The sequence below is a fragment of the Capsicum annuum genome, unplaced genomic scaffold (genome assembly GCF_002878395.1).
Source record: "Capsicum annuum cultivar UCD-10X-F1 unplaced genomic scaffold, UCD10Xv1.1 ctg3200, whole genome shotgun sequence".
Taxonomy (NCBI): Eukaryota; Viridiplantae; Streptophyta; class Magnoliopsida; order Solanales; family Solanaceae; genus Capsicum; species Capsicum annuum.
In genome coordinates this window covers 430,158-441,002 of record NW_025838677.1, presented here as the reverse complement: position 1 = coordinate 441,002, position 10,845 = coordinate 430,158, and positions in this window count along the sequence as shown.

The following is a 10,845-nucleotide window of genomic DNA, read 5'->3' as shown; positions in this document are numbered from 1 at the left end:
ATGTACTAGGTCATCAACTTCAAACTCAAGGTCTCTCCTTCAAACATCTGCATATGATTTCTGACGACTCTGCATAGTTTTTAACCTTTTCCTAATAAACTTAACTTTTTCCATAGCCTCAAATACCGAATCAGGACCACTCACAACCGCTTCACCAACCTTAAACCAACCTATGGGTGATCTACACTTCCTCCCATATAAGGCTTCAAATAGAGCCATGCCAATACTAGAGTGGAAACTGTTATTGTAAGCAAACTCTATCAACAGTAAGTGATCATCCCAACTTCCCTTAAAGTCAAGTGCACAAGCCCTCAACATATCCTCTAAGGTCTGGATAGTCCGCTCAGCCTGACCATCGGTCTGCGGATGAAAAGCAGAATTTAAAAGCACTTGGGTACCAAGACCCTTCTGAAAAGCTTTCTAAAAGTGCAAAGTGAACTGAGTACCCCTATCCAAAATGATAGACATGGAGACTCCATGCAGCCAAACTAGCTCTCAGATATACAATCTAGTGTAATCCTTAGCAGTATATGAAGTATGAACAGGCAAGAAATGAGCAGACTTAGTCAACCTATCAAACACAACCCAAATGGAATCATGATGGCGTCGGGAAGAAGGTAAACAAATCACGAAGTCCATATTTATCTCTTCCCACTTCCAGGTGGGAATACTAAACTCTTGCATCATACCACCAGGTCTTTGGTGTTCAACCTTAAGCTGTTGGCATGTTGCACACTTAGCTACAAACGCTGCTATATCTTTCTTCATGCCACTCCACCAATAGATTTCCTGCAAGTCTCGGTACATCTTGGTGGTACCAGGATGAATAAAGTATCGTGTCCCGTGCACTTTAGCCATAATCCTCTATCTCAGATCATCAACATTCGGGACACACAATCTACCCTGCAATCTCAACACACCATCTCCCCCTAGGAAGAAAACCTCTACTTTTTGGCCCTTGACTGACTCCTTCAGTCTGACCTAACTAATATCTAAGTATTGCTTTTCCTTCACTTTAGAAACCAAGGAGGATTCAGAACTACTCTAAACCCCTATACTACTTTCAGCAGAGTCAAACAACCTAACCCCTAATCTATCCAAACGATGTACATCACGAGCCAAATCTTTCTTACCTTCTACCACATGCGAAACACTACCCATGGAAACTCTACTTAGGGCATCCGCCACAACATTAGCCTTGCTCGAATGGTATAGCACACTCATATCATAGTCCTTTAACAATTCTAACCATCGTCTCTACCTAAGATTCAATTCTCTTTGGGTAAACACATACTGTAGACTCTTATGATAAGTGAAAAGATCAACATGCACACCATACAAATAGTGTCTCCAGATTTTTAAAGCAAACACAACAGCAGCCAACTCAAGGTAATGGGTGGGGTAATTTTTCTCATGGGGTTTCAACTGTCTAGAAGCATAAGCTATCACCTTACCCTTTTGTATCAATACACAATCCAACCCAACTCTCGAAGTATCATAGTATACCACAAAACCATCAATACCATTAGGCAAAGTCAAAATAGGGACTGAAGTGAGTCGAGTCTTCAACTCCTGAAAACTCTTCTCATAAGATTCGGACCACAAGAACTTCACTTTATTTTGGGTCAATCGATTCATAGGAGACGCTATAGAGGAGAAATCCTTAACAAAACAGCAGCAATAGCAAGCTAAACCTAAGAAACTTTGGATATCAATCGGAGAAATAGGTCTAGGCTAATTTCTAACAGCTTCGATCTTTTGGGGATCAACTCTAATACCCTCAAAAGAAATGATATGACCTAAAAAAGCTACTGACCTTAGCCAAAACTCACACTTACTGAACTTGGCAAACAACTTGTGATCTCTAAAGGTTTGCAAGACAATTCGGAGATGATCAGAATATTCATCCTCACTACGGGAGTACACCAGTATATCATCGATGAACACTATAATAACCATATCCAGATATGGTCTGAACAATCGATTCATGAGGTCCATGAAAGCTACTGGGGCATTAGTTAACCCAAAAGACATAACAAGAAACTCAAAATGGCCACAGCGAGTTCGGAAAGCGGTTTTTAGAATGTCACACTCCCTAACTTTGAGTTGATGATAGCCAAAACGAAGGTCTATCTTTGAGAAATAACATGCACCTTGCAATTGGTCAAACAAATCATCTATTCTCGAAAGAGGGTACTTATTTTTTACTGTGACTTTATTTAGTTGGCGGTAATCAATGCACATACGCAAAGAGCTATCTTTCTTTCTAACAAACAACACAGGAGCACCCCAAGGAGAAATACTGGACCTTATGAAACCCTTATCTAGTAGATCTTTGAGTTGTTCTGTCATTTCCTTAAGTTCTGCAGGGGCCATATGGTAAGGAGGAATAGAAATGGGCTGAGTATCGGGAAGAAGATCAATCCCGAACTCTATCTCTCTATCAGGATGTATCCCTTGGAGATTATCCGGAAAGACATTAGAAAATTCATTGACGACGTTAACAGACTAGAGAGTTGAAGTCTCAGACTTAGTGTCTTTGACTCTAACCAAATGGTAAATACACCCCTTGGAAATAAGATTTCTAGCTTTGAGGTAAGAGATAAAATGCCTCTTGAGTGACACAGAATTCCCAGACCACTCAAACACGGATGCACCCGAAAACTAAAACTTGACCACTCAGGTTTGACAATCAAAAGAGTCATAAGAAGAATACAACCAGTCCATACCCAGAATCACATCAAAATCTACCATGTCTAACTCAATCAGATCAGCCAACAAGACTCTATGAAGAACAGTAATAGGACACTTTTTATACACTTTTTGGTCAACAATCGAATCATCCACTGGGGTAGAAACTAGGATAGGCTCAGGAATAATCTCATGACTCATTTCAAAATTCACAGCAATCATAGGTGTAACATATAAAAACTAGATCCAGGATCCAACAAAGCATACACATCAAACTCAAATATATGAAGCATACCAATAACAACATCAGGAGAGTCCTCCTATTCTTGGTGGGACAGTAAAGCATATAATCTATTCTGGCACTGCCCGCCAGCATTGCTAGAAGAGGCACCCTGAGCTGGGGCTGGGCGAGTCGCTGGAACTGGAGCACTAACAGTCTGAGTCTAGGTTTGAAAATGATAGTCACGTCGCCCTTATCCATCCCGTGGAAAATATCTAACTCTGTGACCCATGTCACCACACCAAAAACAACCCCTCTTCTTACCCCAACACTTATCCGAATGAGCCTTACCACACTTAGGACACAAAGGACGATTTGGCTTACTGCCAGCACTGTACAGGGACTTGGATGCATATGACTTTCTACCTTGCTCCTGCCTACCTCTAGGCACGGGAGTACTAGAATATGACGATGCTGGAATAGATGAACAATCCTAATACTAAGGGCGACCCCCTTCCTATGATCTAGTCGACCCTATTCGTGCTGCTCGGACCTAGCTCTCTTATTCCCTCTTATTCTATCTCTCTCCCTAATCTTGTCTGCCTCAATTTATTGGGCATAAGTCATCATCCTAGAAAGATTCATCTCACTATTCACCATAGCAGACCTACACTCCTTAACCACATAACTAGACACTCCATTCATAAACTTACTCATACTAGCCTGATTATCAGACACTAAGTCAGGAGCATACTTGGCCAACTGATTGAACTTTAGACAGTACTCCCTAACAGTCATAGAGCCCTGTCGCAGGTTCATAAACTCTTCCACCTTTGCCTCCCTCATCTCCCAAGGGAAAAACTTATCCAGGAATGCATCCTGGAACTCTTGCCAAGTTGTAGGGATAGCTCCCTCACCTCTACCTTTCCTCCAAGTAATAACCCAATCATAAGCAAGGTCTTTCAACCTATACGCAACCAACTCCACACTATGTTCCTCAGATACATGCATCACCTGAGTAATCTTCCGTATCTCCTCTAAAAATAATCGTGGATCCTCATCAGACTTGGACTAATAGAATTCTAGCGGATTCATCCGCATGAAGTCACGAATCCTGTCAGCAGCTGAATCACCTCCCTACTGCTATGGATCCGGGGTTGGGTTGGCCTCAACATTTGCAATAACAGCTTAGGCCAGCGCCTGAAAGGCTACCCGAAATTCAGCATGAGATACTTTTTCATTCAATGGGTCAATGGATTGAGGTTGTTGACCATCATTATTTCTTCTCGCTCGACGTAAAGACATATTTTTGAAATAGAAGAGCATGAATCAATAGTAGAGAGAGATACTTTAAGCATGATAGACTTCTGAAAGAAAGAATCATACTTTTTCCTAAAACGTCTTGTAGCCTCTTGCTCATAGATGAGGTGCGCTACACACCGATGATCAAGACTTTACTTAACGCGGCTTGACAGACTCCCTAGGACACCTTAAAACCTTAGGCTCTGATACTAAGTTTGTAACGCCCTAAAAAATGGGTCCCGGAGCATCACACAGTGCTTAAGGCTACGAGTAGCCCCAAGCTAACCCTTTGATCCATTTTTATTCAATTCAACACAAATTAATGGGGTTTCCGTAAATAACCCTCAAATATCAACAGAGTAATCATCATCCAAGAATAAAAGAATTTCAGAAAGATAACAAAATATGACTTATTAGTCAACTCCCAATATTTATACTAGTCTGACAAACCTCTAAATAAATCAATAAAACTAGTGAGCCATTGAGACATGCCCCAACTGACTCATACTCAGTCATCAAATGTAAACGATTCCATGAAACCAACATCAGACATCACGTCCTCGAAACATAAAGACTCACCACAATAGAGGATATAGAACAGCGTGCCTGAAGAATCACTATCGAACCTAGAACTGAGCACCTAAACCTATATTTCGAGAAAATGCAGCCCATATCCGAATATGTGGGTCAATACTATGGAAAGAAACCGAGTATATGGGGCTGTATATAGTTGTATAAACATCATCATCATAAATATTTATAAGAAATATGCAGGATGTATGACAGACTCACATAGCCCAAAGAAAATCATCATAATAATGAGAGGATGAAATAAGTACAATAACACATGTGAGTCATCATATAATTTGTTAATCACTTTCAGTTCATCAAGAATATCAATTCTCATAATGTAAATATCATTTAAATCTTTTGAAAGAATAACTTTCACAATTCAACTTTCAAATTACTTCACCATTCACCATACACCTAAGGAAACACACACACATTGGGAGATCCTATAACCGACATAAACCATATGAGCTACATGGAGTCTATCATACAATCTACGTTGGGGAGAGCCATCTTATCCTTGCCATCGGAGTAGGACTATCGATATCAAATCCACACAAATTAGTGATCACTATATAAATCAGCCTCAGGCTCACTCCTATGGGGGCACGTAGTTCTAGGGAAGTAAGGTCGCTTTATACCTCCCACTCGGTGCTAAAGATTTCTCCCAGACTTAGCTCTGATCATTTCAAAGACAATCCATAACAAAACAATTTCAGTAATATATAAATATACATCGGGAGCCATCATGCTTCCTATCTATCAAAATCAACCATGTTGTGGATTTCTTTCACACTCGAAAAACAACTCCATTAAGACCAAAAGGTCAAAGCATTCAAAATATCTAAAATATTTAACATCAATATGCTTATAAAATACACTTTCTCAAAAAAAAAACACAATTTCCAATGGGGATTCACGACCCAAATATCAAAATCATGATAAATATCGTTCAAGATTCATGCTTTATATCTCCAGACATGTAAATTCATATTTCAAAATCATAAGCATCAAGATTTCATAATAATCATCATAAGATATGGGTTCATGCTTCAAATTCATAAAAATCAAATAAAAATCATGCCTTTGTAAAGAAAGTTACTTTTGGGCACATGAACAAAAACGAATTCTTGTTGAAAAACCCCACATACCTTGAATGATGAACTTTAGATCGATACTCATTTTTGAAATGTTAATCGTGCCTTTGAATGTGGTTCTTGGAGTTCTTGAACTAGGAACTTGGAATCTTGAATAAATTTGCAGAATTGATGGTGAACTTTGGAGGTTCTTGAAGTTGGCTATAGGAGCTTAGGATTTTCTTTTTGAGGGAATTTGATGAAATATAACATATAATGCTTCTAATAGGCTTTAATATAGGGTCTGGATGGATTTTGAGTAAGGAGGAATGACCAAAATGCCCCTAAAAATCAAATAGTTCTCGAATCTGTCCTTTGGTGGACTGTTTTGATAGTCTAAAGTAGATCAACCATAACATTTTACTCCGATATCCAAATTGGATAAAACCTATTTCACTAGAAAGAGAACTCTCATATATTTCCATTGATATATAGTATATCACCTAGATCATTGTGTAAGAAGAGTTATGATCATTTGAAGTTAACCCAAAAATTTACTTTTGATAGGCTGAAGTAGATTGACTATAACTTTTTGCTCTGATAGAAAAATTGGATGAAACCAATTTCATTAGAAAGAGGACTCGCAGAGCTCTCCGTTTATATATAGTAGATCACCCAGATAACTATGTACAATGAGTTATGATCATTTAAAGTTGGAGCGAAAATACGCCAGGCCTCAGTACTTTTTCCTGCACATTTTACTGTTCACTACTATTCACAGTTCGATCGGAATGTTCATAACTCGTCACTCGGATGTCCATTTTGGATGATCCACATATCATTAAAAAGGTTATTCGATATTCTACGCAATGGTGGGTCATAATCTAATACATTTGGCACGAAAAATTTATAATTCATTCTAGAAGATAGAACCCAACATGTTTACGCACAAAATTTCAACGAAAAATTTCCTAGGGTATTACAAACTAAGTTCATGATAACATGATTACTGAGTCTGAGTACTTATAAAATGAGATACTGATAACTATAAAACTGAAATAACTAATACTGAGCTACTATATCTAACAGTCTAGTTTCTGATGGAACTAGCTGAGTTCTATTCTAGTCTTGATTGACTGTATCTGACAGTCCTGAATTCTATAGAATTATCTAAGTTCTATTATTGAGACTGAATGACTGTATCTAAAAATCATGGTTCTATAACTTAAAATATGGGAAGTATTCATCTATCTGACATGCCCCAAATAATGCAATATAGCTAATTTGGGGTCCAATCTGTATCCCCAACTGGAAGGGTGTCAATACCACGCCACTGGTAAGGATTATTTGTAAGTAACCCTCATGTAACATGTAACTCTAGTTAGAATGGTGGGAACCCTCATATAACATGTTAACCCACCTCATCTACCCTCATATAACAGGCTATGATATCTCAACCTATGCTAGCTACGTAGTTCTGGAATGCAAGGATTGCTTCTAAGAATCACAACCTCATATAAAAGGTGGGTTCCCATCCTTAGGTTCGCTCAGTGCTAATTTTTACTCCCATCTAGATAGACACTAAACATGATTAACTGAACTGACTGGATATAGTTAACTGAGTTTCGTTGACTGACAGAATACTAGTAAGATTATTGAGTTTTCCTGAGTCCTAAGACTGACTGAATTCTATGGATCATGGCTTGACAGAGAGTGCCTTGAAAACATGACACTGATTGTAGGCACAAAACTAAATTTTTGGGTACAAGTACCCCTAGGACTAGATGGGAAGAAACTGACAAATCATGACTTTGTTGAATATATGACCACATCAATAATCCATAATATAATAAGTTGGAGAATTCATGAAATACAAGTTCTAAAGCAGCACAATGGCCACACATATATCCATAACTCATTGACTAAGACATTTCATCATACACTTGACATGCATGAACTTGTATATGAATGGGGATTTCTTATTATTATACTAGTATGGCACTTTTCCTTCACAAAGGCATTTAATCAAACACATGGGGAGAATTCTTTGGTTATACAATCATTAACACATCTAATAATCATGGATACATCAATCAACTTGTAAATTGAAGGGGTTTATCATAGTTATTATGCAAATCTTCATATACTAGGGTCAATAATTGGAAAAATGTAAATGAAAACATGAATCAAAACACCACAACATCATGAACATGAATTTTAATTTTATTTAAATCATGAACATTCATAAATACACAAATCTTGCATTTTGAAAAGAGATTCTTGAGCTTCATGGGTGAAAGGGACCTACGAATCAACACATGACATACCTGGGTTGTGGGTTTCTTAATGTTATTGGCCTTGAAGAATTAGAATTTCTTAGTGTCTTGAATAAGGATTTGGATCTAGTTCTTAGGGATTATCTTTGAGAGAAAACCCTAATTTGATGTTGTAGATAGATAATGAACTTATGAGCATTGATCTAATGTAATTAGAGCCTAAAACGGGTGGATAAGACCCAAATACCTTTTTTAAAATGACTTTAAAATAACTAAACAAACTATACGACGGTGGGTGTGATGGTCCATCACTGGGTCGACGGTCCATCGTTCCTGACAATCACACCTGGGATGATAGGGGTTCACTGCTTCTGCTGCAATGGCTTAGGTGACGGTCCGTTGCTAGGTCGACAGTCTATCAATCTAAGCCATCGCCCTTAAGAAAAATATGGTCTTATTGCCTCCACTGCAATGTCTTGGGCGATAGTCCGTCGCAAACTCGATGGTTTGTAGGCTCTCAGAGTCGCACCTAGGTAGTTTTGACTGTTTTCTGTATTTTAGCCATAACTTTCTACCCCGATATCGAATTTGGACGAAATTGGTATCGTTGGAAAGCTAATTCAATTTCCCACTTAAAAAATATAAAATATTAAAAAAATTTCATGTGTACAAAAATGGATTCATCTTTCAAAGTAAGCTTCTAACATTCTTGATATGATTTCAAACTAGGTAGATGTATGGGGTATTACAATATCTCCCCTTTAGAACATTCATCCTAGAATGAGACTGAGTGAGAGGGCAGAAGATAAACTAATATACATACTGAACATGAACAACTAGAACATGATCTCATGACGGACATGACTGATAACTAAATATATAATTTTGAATATGCATATCTGATGCATGTATAACTAATTCATAAATGCATGACTGAGTGTTATGAGGAACTAAGTTTGTCACAATGAGAATGCATATCTAATTCCTGATTATAAGACTAAATTTTCTTTTGAATGCAATATGTAATGACATTCAATACCAAGTTTATAATGGAATTCTATACATAAAACTGAGTAAACTTAAAGAGAACTGTTACCTTGAGCTAGAACTGAGTTAGCAGCAAAGAGGTGAGGATAATTAGTCCGCATGTCTGCTTCAGCTTCCTAAGTAGATCCCTTAATGAGCTAATTCCACCAAAGAACTTTGACTAGAAGGAATTCATTGTTCCTCCGTGTACGAGTCTGATAGTCTAGGATTTTGATTGGAATCTCTTCATAAGAGAGGTTTTTCTGAACATCTATGCTCTAAATAGGGACTACAACTACTGGGTCACCTATTCACTTCTTGAAAAAAGTGACAAGGAAGATTGGAAGAACTAAGGCTAGATCTGAAGGCAATTTGAGCTCATAAGCTACCTTGCCTAAACGACTGGGAATTTTGAAGGGACTGACATATCGGGGACTGAAATTTCCCTTCTTGTCGAGTCTCTTTACTCTTTTCATGGGAGAGATCTTTAGATAGACATGATTACCAATCTCGAACTTGAGATCCTTTCTGCAGACATCTGCATAAGACTTCTGTCGGCTCTGAGTAGCCCGGAGTCTTTCTCTGATCAACTGGACTTTTGCTAAGGCATTGAATACTAAGTCAGACCCTATAACTGAGGCCTCACTATCTTCAAATCAACCAACTGGAGGTCTACATCTTCTATAATAGAGAGCATCAAATAGAGCCATCTTAATACTGGAATGATAGTTATTATTGTATGCAAACTCAATCAAGGGCAAGTGGTCATCCAAGATACCCTTGAAATCAATTTCACACGCCCTTAGCATATTTTCTAATGTCTAAATGGTCCATTCTGCTTGACTATCTGTCTATGGATGAAAGGTTGTACTGAGATAAACTTAGGTACCAAGACCCTTTTGGAATGCTTTCCAGAAATAAGAGGTGAACTGGGTACCTCTATCTGAGATAATATATAACAGAACTCCGTGAAATCTGACCAACTCTCTAATGCAGTGTTTGGTATAATCCTCAGTTGAATAAGAGGTATGTACTGGAAGAAACTGAGTTGATTTGGTTATTCTATCTATAATAAACCAGACTAAATCATGTTGGCAATGAGTACGAGGCAAAGCTGTCACAAAGTCCATGTTCACTTCTTCCCACTTCCAAGTGAGAATACTGAACTTATACATAGACCCACTAAGATTCTGATTCTCTATCTTAACCTGCTGACATGTAGAGCACTTAGCTATAAACTCTACAACATCTCTTTTTATCCCACTTTACTAATAGATTTCCCACAGGTCACAATATATTTTTCTGGCCCCTGGATGAATAGAGTAGTGTGCACCATACACTTCTATAAGAATTCACTGCCTTAAGACCTCTACACCTGGAATACACAAACAAACCTGACAATGCAATACACCATCTCTCCATTGGGAGAAAACTTCTACCTTATGATCCTTGACTGACTCTTTTAACTTGACAAGGTTGGGATCTCTATCTTGCTTTCTTTCACCTTAAAAACTAGAGATGATTCAGAACTACTCTAAACCCATATGTCACCCTCCTTGAAATAAAATAAGTGAACGCCTAGTATGGAAAGCTGAGGGATTTCTTAAGCTAAATTCTTCTTACTGTCCTCAATATGAGCAACACTACCCATAGACAGTCTACTAAGAGCATCGGCCACAACGTT